The sequence below is a fragment of the Lissotriton helveticus genome, chromosome 2_1, assembly GCF_964261635.1.
Source record: "Lissotriton helveticus chromosome 2_1, aLisHel1.1, whole genome shotgun sequence".
NCBI classification, from domain to species: Eukaryota; Metazoa; Chordata; class Amphibia; order Caudata; family Salamandridae; genus Lissotriton; species Lissotriton helveticus.
Window position 1 is genome coordinate 1,441,894,561 of NC_136059.1, and position 10,200 is coordinate 1,441,904,760.

A 10,200-nucleotide genomic window follows, 5' to 3' on the forward strand; every position below is an offset into this window, starting at 1 on the left:
ATGTGAGATGGTGCACTAGCATGAGCTGAGCCTGTCTGCAGCTTTCAGAACCATGTCCTTGTAGCTGTTCTATGATATTGCCATACCATATACTCTTAAGTGCATTATGAACCTCGCGGTTAAATGCTATCTTTGGTTTGGCTTTATCAAAACATGTCGTGTAAGGTGTCATACGCTTTGGAATACTACCCCCTCACCAGTCCTGGCGACGGGGGTAGCATTCCACCCTTCTAGAGGGAGAAGACATGTTACTTTTCTTAAACGCGGTTAAAATCAACCAGAACCTCAGCATCACAAAATGGATGTTGCTGCCACAGACACAAGTCTGGCCTCCTGCTGCTGACCGCAACTCTGGCAGGGGAGGCCTGGACAAAAGGTTTCCTGTCACAGGGAGGTGCTAGCACCACCCCAGACAGGAGAAAGTGGATTGGGGTAGGGAGGGCTGAATGAAACTAGACACTGCCTGGGGCATTCAAGGTGTCCCATGCACTCCAGCCCCAGCTCTGGTGCGAAACTGGACAAAGGAAAAGGGGTGTAATCACCCCCTTCCTGGGTCCCACCCATAGGAGGGACCTAGCAGGTAATCCAGCCCCTTGATTTAGAATAAAGGTAGGAGCTGCGTCCTAAGACATCAGATTATCCTGACTGAAACTTTGAAACAGAACTCTGGACCTTCTACCATCTACTTTACAAGAAGATACTGAAGAATCTCCCTTGTGGCCAAGGAGTGGCCATCCTGTGCAAGCAGGCACCATCAAGCGCCTAACGACTTGCTTTGTCCGACACTCCCGCTGAAGCCCGACCACAGAGCCTGACAAGACCCTGTTCGCGCTGGTTGGCTGGCGTTGAAGTTGTTAAACGGACCCAGTAAGATGATGACTCAAGTCGATGTGGAGAGGTTGCGGCATGCCTCGGCCCGTGAGGGAATGCTGGGACCACGGGGCGTGGCAATAAATGAAACTGCTCTCACGCTGCCTGCAACCTATAACGCACAACCCCAACGACTGCAGAACCAAAATCCAGCCAAATAAAATCCCAGTGTCCCTCCCGACCCGCCCACTGTACACAATAAGTACCTCACATTGATTATGAAATGAGATTTTATACATGGATATTCTTATATGTTAGAGAATGGTTACTAATAAATTGAAAGTAAAAATGATTGATTGGTTCTGGGATGTAATTTGCCAGGGAAGGGAACCCGTGGCAAGGTTCCTATAAAAAAACAGGCAGTACAATTGGAGGATGCAAAGTAGTTCGACCTAGTAGGAAAATAATTTTTCACCAAAAACACAAAAGGGAGACCAAAAGTAAGTGCCAGTAAGTAAAAGCGCTCTATAGCAGTAGATTTTCGATGTCAGATCAGCAATGGGGCCAAAAATAGGCAAACCTAACGAAAGGTACGCTCAAATGAAATGTAACTCTTATATAAAGTGACAAGAAAAATCAGTTAAATGAAACCATGATGTTTATGAAAAAAGTGTATTGTACATTTTTTGTGAAAGCTAGTTTGCACATTAACTATAGTGAAAAAGCAGCATATGTGGGACTCAAACCTTAGAGCCTATGTTTAAATATAACGTCGAGAGAAGTATTAAGCCTAATAGTGTGTTTGCCTAAGGCTGCTTTGTTAACTGATTGGGGGCGGTGGGGCAGGCCTGCAAGGTGAGTCATGATCTTACCTGGGTGCTGTTGGCCACCGGGCGGTACTGGCTACCAACTACTGCTCTGCTGCCAGCAGCGGTAGAAGTGGGCGGGGACGGAAGAGCACGGCGTGCCCCTACTTCTAAAAATTATTTCTACTTCTTTCTACTTCTTTCTTTTAAAAAAGCATCCCGGGACGGCAAAAATAGTCCTACTTAAACCGATAACTTTTTTTCAGCTTCCAGGGGCTGCTCGCACTTCTCTGTTGAACTCCAGAGGCTGCAGCAGCCCCTCCCTGAGCTAGCACAGACTGCGGGCAGGCCTATTGTCATTCCGATTAAGGCTGATTATCGCCTTTGGAATGACAATGCGCCCGCCCGCTGCCTGCCGTTAGCATATGCTAGTGAGATCTGCATGAGGTGTCTCTGGTATCTGGGTGCTCTCCCCCCCCCCCTTGCCCTGCCCTGGCCTGCCCTGCTCCTGCCTTCTTCTTCTGCTGCCTGCCCGGCCGGCCCGCTCGCGCCTACCGACCTCTGAAGCTTAGCTGCTGGCCAGGCCCAGCCCTCAGGTCAGGTGAGTCTGCAAGCCTAGGAGGCTGGAGTAGTGGTCAGATGTGTCGGTGGCTGGCTCCTGTGGGTTCAGGCGCTTGGACTGCTCTGTGCCCACCCGGACCTGGCGCAGTCCGGGGACCCGGAAGCTCTCTCTACGTCAGATTGTCTCTGTTTATAGTATCTTCTGCTTAAGCCACCTTGCCCTTTTGCGCTCTCTCTGTCTGTCACTCTGTCTATAGAATCTGCTATTCGTCCTCTCTGTCACGCTCCCTCTCGCAGACTTCCTGTCTGTCTCTGCAATTATTGGCCGATTTTAGCTGCTGCCTCTGTCTCTTTTACCACAGGCCACTAGAATGAGTGATTCCACGACCATGGTGTTTTCTGCTTAATTATCTGTTTGCCCCACTTGTCACATGACGCACAATATGCTGCATAATTAGCACTTTTCACAGAAAAATGTTTCTACCTCAAAAGGATGAAAACGCTTGGTAGGGTTGACTGCTCACCTTTCAACTGTGAATCCCTCCATACAAGTGCTGAGCGGTTACAAATAAAGCGCACCCTTTGCCCACATAGTATTACTGCCTTGAAAAGGATAATGCTGTAAATAATACTGACATAGAATATGCCGCCTGTGGCCAAGTTTGGTCTTCTTTAGCCACATAATTGCAAGTGTCCCTGTTTATAGACAACTAAACCCTATTCCTTGAATCGTTTTTCGGACTCTGTCTTTTTCTTTCCATCGGTCCTTCTCTCTGTCTCCTTCTTCCCTCTCCACGTCTCTTTCTTTCATTGTTTAATTATCTCTGTCGTTCTGTTTGAGTTTCTTTATTATCCCATAACGCTCTCCCCCGCTCCGCCCCTGTAGCTTTAGAACTCCTGTTATTCCCTTTCTCTTTTCTTTTCTCTCACACTGCCCCTCTCTATGGCTACCTCTTAATCTTCATTTAACTCGACCTATGTATGTGTGCCTCCGCCCCCAGCCGTCTCGCGTCCCTCTTATGAATAAATGAATGATGAAGGATGGAAGGAACTTGCACTCGTATAGCGCTGCTCTTGGAACTGAATAGTTTTTAGCTGCTTTATGGCTTGGAGAAGTATCAACATCTTCACTGTCTCTCACTGTGAGCCAATTGAGCTCCCTTTGGTGAAAGTGCATACAATCGTCAACCACTACCCCAGACTTTTGCTGGTGGTAATTGCATTGGTGAAAATGCCCAAAAGTGATCGACAGCCGCAACAGTAATCCAGCTCTCCTTTATGTTTTATCCCACTTCAAATGTCTAAACCTGAAGTTAAAGTCCTGCGCAAACACAGTAACAGAGAGTATGCTACAGGGGTGTACCTCTGGACTTCACACAGAAGTCATCGGAGGGGACTGCTCTCTAGGGCTTCTGAGCTCTTTGTTGACTTTTACCGGGATCACTTTGTTTTCTCACTGCAACATTTCTGAAATAGAGTTCACTTTTGTGATAAATTATTCTCGAACTTTAAGAAGGTGCTCAGCTTGCTTTTACCATAGTCATATAATTGTTGCACCCACGAGACAATAGATATCTCCGGAGTAGTGTCAGTGGATGCCCGAGTGTGAGTGTGCCATAAGAGCTGTGTAAAACCGAGTTGCACCAGTGCAAGTCTGGTGAGTTCTCCATTAGAGTTGTGTAAATACGATCTGTGCAAACTGGGGATGCTCCATAGTAAATCTCTGTGAGTCTGTCATACGATCCGTGCAAACTGGGGATGCTCCATAGTAAATTGTGAGTCGGCCATACGATCTGTGCAATCTGGGGATGCTCCAGAGTAAATCTCTGTGAGTCTGCCACAGAGTCAGTGCAGTCTGGAGATGCCCCAGTGAAAATCTCTGTGAGTCTGTCACAGGGTCAGTGTAGTCTAGAGATGCCCCAGTGTAAATCTCTGTGAGTCTGCCATACGATCCGTGCAAATTGGGGATGCTCCAGTATAAGTGTTTGTGCTATGAGATCTGTGTAAATCTGAGGCGCCACAGTGCAAGTCGGCAAGAGCATGCCATAATACCCGTGTAAATCAGAGTTTTACCAGTGCAAACCTTGGTGAGTTCTCCATGGAATGCGTGTACATTTGAGGTGCTCTGTTGCAAGTCTCTGCGAGTGTGCCATAACATCTGTGTCATTTCGAAAAGCTCCAGTTCAAGCCCCCTGGGTGTGCCACAGTGCTTAATTTGTAATAGAATAAGTGCCCGTGCCCAAAACTTTGCTCTGAACCCCGCGGCCGGTGCAATTAAATATCAGCGTACTGAAAGCCAAGGATGCGTGGTCTTGAAACAGCCTCATGCCTCTTTATTCTGCTGCCAGACACTAACTGTCCCTTTATCTCATCCTTACACACTCCTGCTTTCTCCCTTTATAGTGGGTTTTTCGTCATTCTCTTCCTCTGTCTTTCTGCTTTGTTCGTTTTTCAGTCTCTTGTTCTTTGGTGCCCAAAAATAAGTGCTGGTGCTCCCCACCGGCAACCACCGGCTCAAATTAAGCACTAGTATGCCATAAGATTTGTGTAAATCAGAGGAGGAGCTTGGCGGGCATCCGTGATGGCCGCGTGAGCACAGCACTCTCCGGACCCCCGCCACTCCCGGCATGATATCCTGAACATATCCTGATTTCTTACAATGGTTAATGAAGAGGAACCTGGGCTGATCCTAATATTGTTTTTGGATTTCGAATTGGACCAGGGGCACCGAAGCTACGTCGACTCAAACTTTCGGGGCCCGCCTTGGTGGCGCGCCCGGGTCTTGGTGAGGCTCTGTTGCCGTGTCTGAGTTGAACAACAGCGGCAGGGGGACTCGACCCATGGGCCCCCCTCTTAACTTTCGGTTTCGATTCTGACTCAGACTACGTCTTCCAACGGAGGTGTCTGGCCGGTGCTGAGTCCAGCGGCGCGAGGCTACAGTTGCACCTTTTGCCTGCTTCGTATCCTTCTGGGCCGGTTCACACCTCGACTTGCCCTCGCTGCTGACTTTTTTGGCTCCGGCGCCTTGTCTTCCTGCGGCCATTTTCACCAGGTCGCGTGGGTCCTTTGGGGACGCGGTCTCCGCTATGACTGGCAGAGGGGACCAAGAGAGGCGAAAGACCAAGACGCCCCTTCGCGGGGGCCCGGTCCAGTCTAATATCATGGACCGATACACACAATCGAAGGTGTCCCCCGGTGCCACCTTGCCTGGCCCGAGTGCAGTGGGGCACCCTTTGGAGGCTTCGGCGGAGCCGTCCCTGCAGGACATCATGGGCGCCATCTCTGGCATGAGAGAAACCATCGGCCAACAATATGAAGCTCTGGCCCACAAAATCGATACTGTGGCTATCGATGTGAACCTGATTCGGGCCGACTTATCTAAAACCAATGAGAAGGTGAAGTCATTGGACCTCAAGTCATCTAGCCTCACGGCCGACGTCTCGGAGATGCAGACGGAGATCGGCAACCTCAGAAAGGTGAACGATTTCATGACTCAGTGCCTGGAGGATTTTGAAAACAGGGCACGGCGTTGTAACGTGCGTGTGATCGGTGTTCCGGAAAATCCTGATCCGCATTCTGTTGATCTCCTGGTTGAGGACTTGATACAAAACTACCTTTCTCCATCCGGATTGAGCAAATTCTTTGCGGTGGAACGTGCCCATCGTGTTCCGGGTGGCCATGGCAAGCCGGGCGCACCGCCGAGGCCCATTGTCGCAAAACTTTTTCATTATAGGGACCGAGACGCTATCCTGCAGGCCTCGAGAGTTAAGGGCCCGGTGGCCTTCGAAAATGCCACGGTGAACTTTTACCCGGACTTCTCACAGCTTGTGCAGAGACAGCGAATGGGCTTCCGTGGAGTTAAGAAGCGTCTTCGGGACCTGGGTCTGAGATACGCCATGCTTTGTCCTACCAGGCTACGAGTGGAGTACAATGAACGGACCCTTTTCTTTGATCGACCTGATTCGGTGAATGACTGGCTGGACTCTCTGCCGGACCGGCCTAATTTGACTGATCCCACCGAGCACCCGGGTGGTGCCGAGGGTGGCGTGGAGAGCTGAACTCGTTATCTGGGCCCCTGTTTCCGTATCATGTTATCTCTTCCTGGGTTCTGTACTTGAGCGCATCCTTTTTCTATGTATTCTCTTCTCCCTTTCTTTCTGTCGGGGTGGCGGGTGGGACAGAGCCTTTTCCTCCTCCGGGGTCTTTTTGTAGAACGGGGTTTTTTGGGCGACAGGCACACTGCATGTTGGGGTGGCTTCTTTGTCTACTGCAGGGGTGCAGGGTGGGGGGTGTTTCCTTGGGTGTTGGGGGGTGGGTTGTTGGGGAGTTTGTAGTTTGTGTTTTGTTCTTTCAAGGCGATTCTATTTTGATAATTGTACTTTCAGTGTCATGCTCATTGGGGGAGGGTTCCTGCATTACTTCGTGGGATGGGGGGTAGCGGGTTGAGGTTTATTTCATGGAATGTCAATGGTCTAGGGGATCGTATAAAGCGGGGGGTGGTGTTGCGATGCCTGCGACGTTTGTCTCCCGATATTGTCTTTCTGCAGGAGATGCACCTAGTGGGCAATACTTGTCACACGATGAATAGGTGGGGCTATCGTCTTGTTGCGCACTCAGGGTTTACAACGGGTTCCAGGGGGGTGGGCATCCTGGTCCGGGCTTCCCTTCCCCTTGCGATAGATGATGTAATCCTTGATGATCGGGGGCGCTATGCCGTCCTCGTGGGACGATATGAGGGCAAAACCCTTTCCCTGTTTACCGTCTATGTGCACCCCGGCTTGCAGACCTCTACCTTCTCTGACTTGGGCCGAGTTCTGTTGGGCCTCCCTGATGGTGCTCTCTTTATGGCTGGTGACTTTAATTCTGTTCTCTCTGGTCTAAGTGATCGTTACCCCCCTAGGGATACTCCTTCGACCCAATTATGGCTGGGTGGCTTTTTGGATACTTTTGGTTTGGTGGACTGCTGGAGACTTATGCACCCCACTCAACTTCAATATACATTCCACTCTGGGGCCCATGGGAGTTTGTCTAGACTAGATTACTTCCTCATGCCAGCTGAACAGTCATCGGCTGTCCGCGAGATTATGCACCTCCCCCGGGGCATCTCAGACCATTCTCCGCTCTGGCTCTGTTTTGATGTGGGGGTGGAGGCGGCGGGCCGGGTGGCTCCTATCAACCCTTGGTACCTGACCTCCCCTGAGACCCGTGGTCAATTGGTTACGTCCTTGGACAACTACTTTCTGGAGAACGAGGGGTCTGTCTCTTCTGCGGTGTCCCTATGGGAGGCTTTTAAGACTGTGATTCGTGGGCAGGCCCTGTCTCTTATTGCTGAAACCAAAAAGGCAAGGAATCGGGAGGTGGTGGAGCTTGAGATGGAAATACTTGAGATGGAGGCTGACCTGGAATCGAGTGTCACTCGTGACAAACTCCATGCCCTGGGTCTGAAGCAATTGGCCTATAAGTCTCTGGTCACGGATGCGGCCAAAATGATGTTTAGAGAGCAACAGGGTCGTCTGTATGATGTTGGAGACAAAGCGGGGAAATTGCTTGCCTGGTTGGACAGGAGGGACAGGGCGGATCGAGTGGTGCCTGTGATTCAGACTTTGAATGGTGTGAGAGTGACAGACCCGGTTGAAATAGTGGAATGTTTTGCGGACTATTTTCGTGCGGTTTACTCCCCAGTGTCGGAAAGGGATGAAGACGACTCTCGCCTCTTGCTGCGCGACATAGCTTTGCCATGCCTCTCCGATTTGGAGCGGTCCTTTATGGAGGCCCCGTTCTCTACGGACGAAATCGCGACTGCAATTCGCTCTCTCCGTTCGGGCAAGGCTTTGGGCCCGAACGGTTTGCCAATCGAGTTATACAAACTGCGTCCTGATAAGATTGCGCCCTATCTTCGTACAATGTTTTCGGAGTCCCGGGAGCGGGGTGTTCTCCCTTATGACCAGCGCCTGGCTACGATTGTGGTAATTCCTAAAGATGGTAAGCCCCGGGATCTTTGTTCGTCTTATAGACCCATCTCCCTGTTAAATGTCGAGCCTAAGGTTCTTGCCAAACTCTTGGCTACTCGCCTCCTCACGGTCGTTAGTGACTTGATTCATCCGGACCAATCCGGATTTATCCCGCACCGTAACACAGCCCTTAATCTACGTCGCCTTCATGGAGCCATCGCGAGGGTGGGGCTTCTGACGGAGCCGGCCATTTTGGCCTCGTTGGACGCCTCGATGGCCTTCGACACGATAGAGTGGCCCTACCTTTGGGCGGCTCTTGAGAAGTTTGGTTTTGGCCCGGGGTTCATCGGATGGGTGAAGCTACTGTATACGACCCCCTGGCACAGGTCGTGGTTAATGGTCGAGTGTCGACTCCCTTTCCCCTTGGTAGGGGGACCAGACAGGGGTGCCCCTTGTCTCCACTACTTTTTGCTCTCGCATTAGAGCCGCTAGCTGCGTGGATTCACTGGGAGCCTTCCCTCAAGGGTATACGTTGGTCCCCAGATTTTGAGGACCGTGTTTCGCTTTACGCGGACGACATTCTTCTTTATCTTACTTCCCCGCGTAAATCTTTGAATGTCTTATTTGACGTTCTCGCCTCGTTTGGTAAGAATTCTGGTTTGATTATAAACTGGGCTAAATCCTGTGTCTATGTTATTTCAGGTGACCTGCCCCCATTGCCGAATAGATTTCCCATCCAGGTTGTTCAGTCCGGTTTCAAATATTTGGGGTTTTTTATTACATTGGATTCCTCGCTCCGGTTTGAACGTAATCTCCTTCCCCCGCTTCATAGATTGCGGCTGGACGTGGCTCGCTGGCGTAAATTACCCTTGTCGCCGCTGGGCAGGGCTGCCCTTTTCAAGATGATGTCCTTACCGCGATTCCTTTACGCACTCCAGAATTCCTATGATGATATCCCCGCTACTTATTTCCGAGAGGTCGAGAGTCTACAAAGGCAACTGATTTAGGACGGGCGCCCACGTATCGCACTTGCGAAGCTCACCATCCCTTGGTATGACGGGGGCATAGCACTTCCTGATATCAAGAGATATTATTGGGCTACTCAACTGTCTGCCATTAACCACTCGATGTACTCCCCGGGTCCGGATCCGGCCTTTGAAATGGACAGACTCCAACTGCTGGGTGGTAACTTTAATAGAGCGCTTTACTCTAGGTCGGCTGGGCTCCACCTTACGGGACCAACTAGGATTGCGGTTAGTGTGTGGCGCGCTGCGAATGTGAGCTTGGGGTGGGATGAACGAGTGACGCTGGCAACTCCGCTTTTTGCATCTGAGCGTCTGGGATGTCTTTGGACAACGAAAGGGTTTGACCGTTGGGACATGATTGGAATCTGTAGAGTGGGTGACGTGTGTGCGAATGGGGCGGTGAAGTCCTTCGAGGCCCTTCGAAATGATTATGACCTGAGTGATAGGGAATTTTTTAGATATTTACAGGTCCGTCATGCCCTCACTTCTGTTCTGACTTCCGGTGCCGCCATCCCTGAGTCCTCCCCCCTCGAGGATCGTATCCTGGATGGCTATCTCCCTGATAGCACTATTTCCTTGATTTATAAGAAGCTGATTCACAATCGCGCTGACTTGCTCGTTCGACTTAGAGAAGCGTGGGTCGGCGACGGGCTGGAATTAGATGATGAGGATTGGCAATCGGCGTTATCTTCTCCGAAAGAGGTTGCCATTCCCGCCCGTCTCCGTCTGGTTCAACTCAAGATCCTCCACCGGGTGTATGTTACTGGTCCTCGTTTGGTTGCGATGGGTTTTTCCCCGGATGGCCTATGCAAGCGTGGATGTGGGATGAGTGCTACGTTCCTTCACATTATTTGGGAGTGTCCGAGGGTGGCTGCCTATTGGACTGCGGTGCTTGCGGTGATGGCTGACGTGACTGGAATTGCACTGGTGCCGGAGGTCCGGAGATGCTTGTTGAACGTGTGGGAACCTACCGACTGTTCGGTGGCCCAAACCAGATGGGCGACCCTGGGGTATATGGTTGCGAAGCGGGACATAGCGCAACTTTGG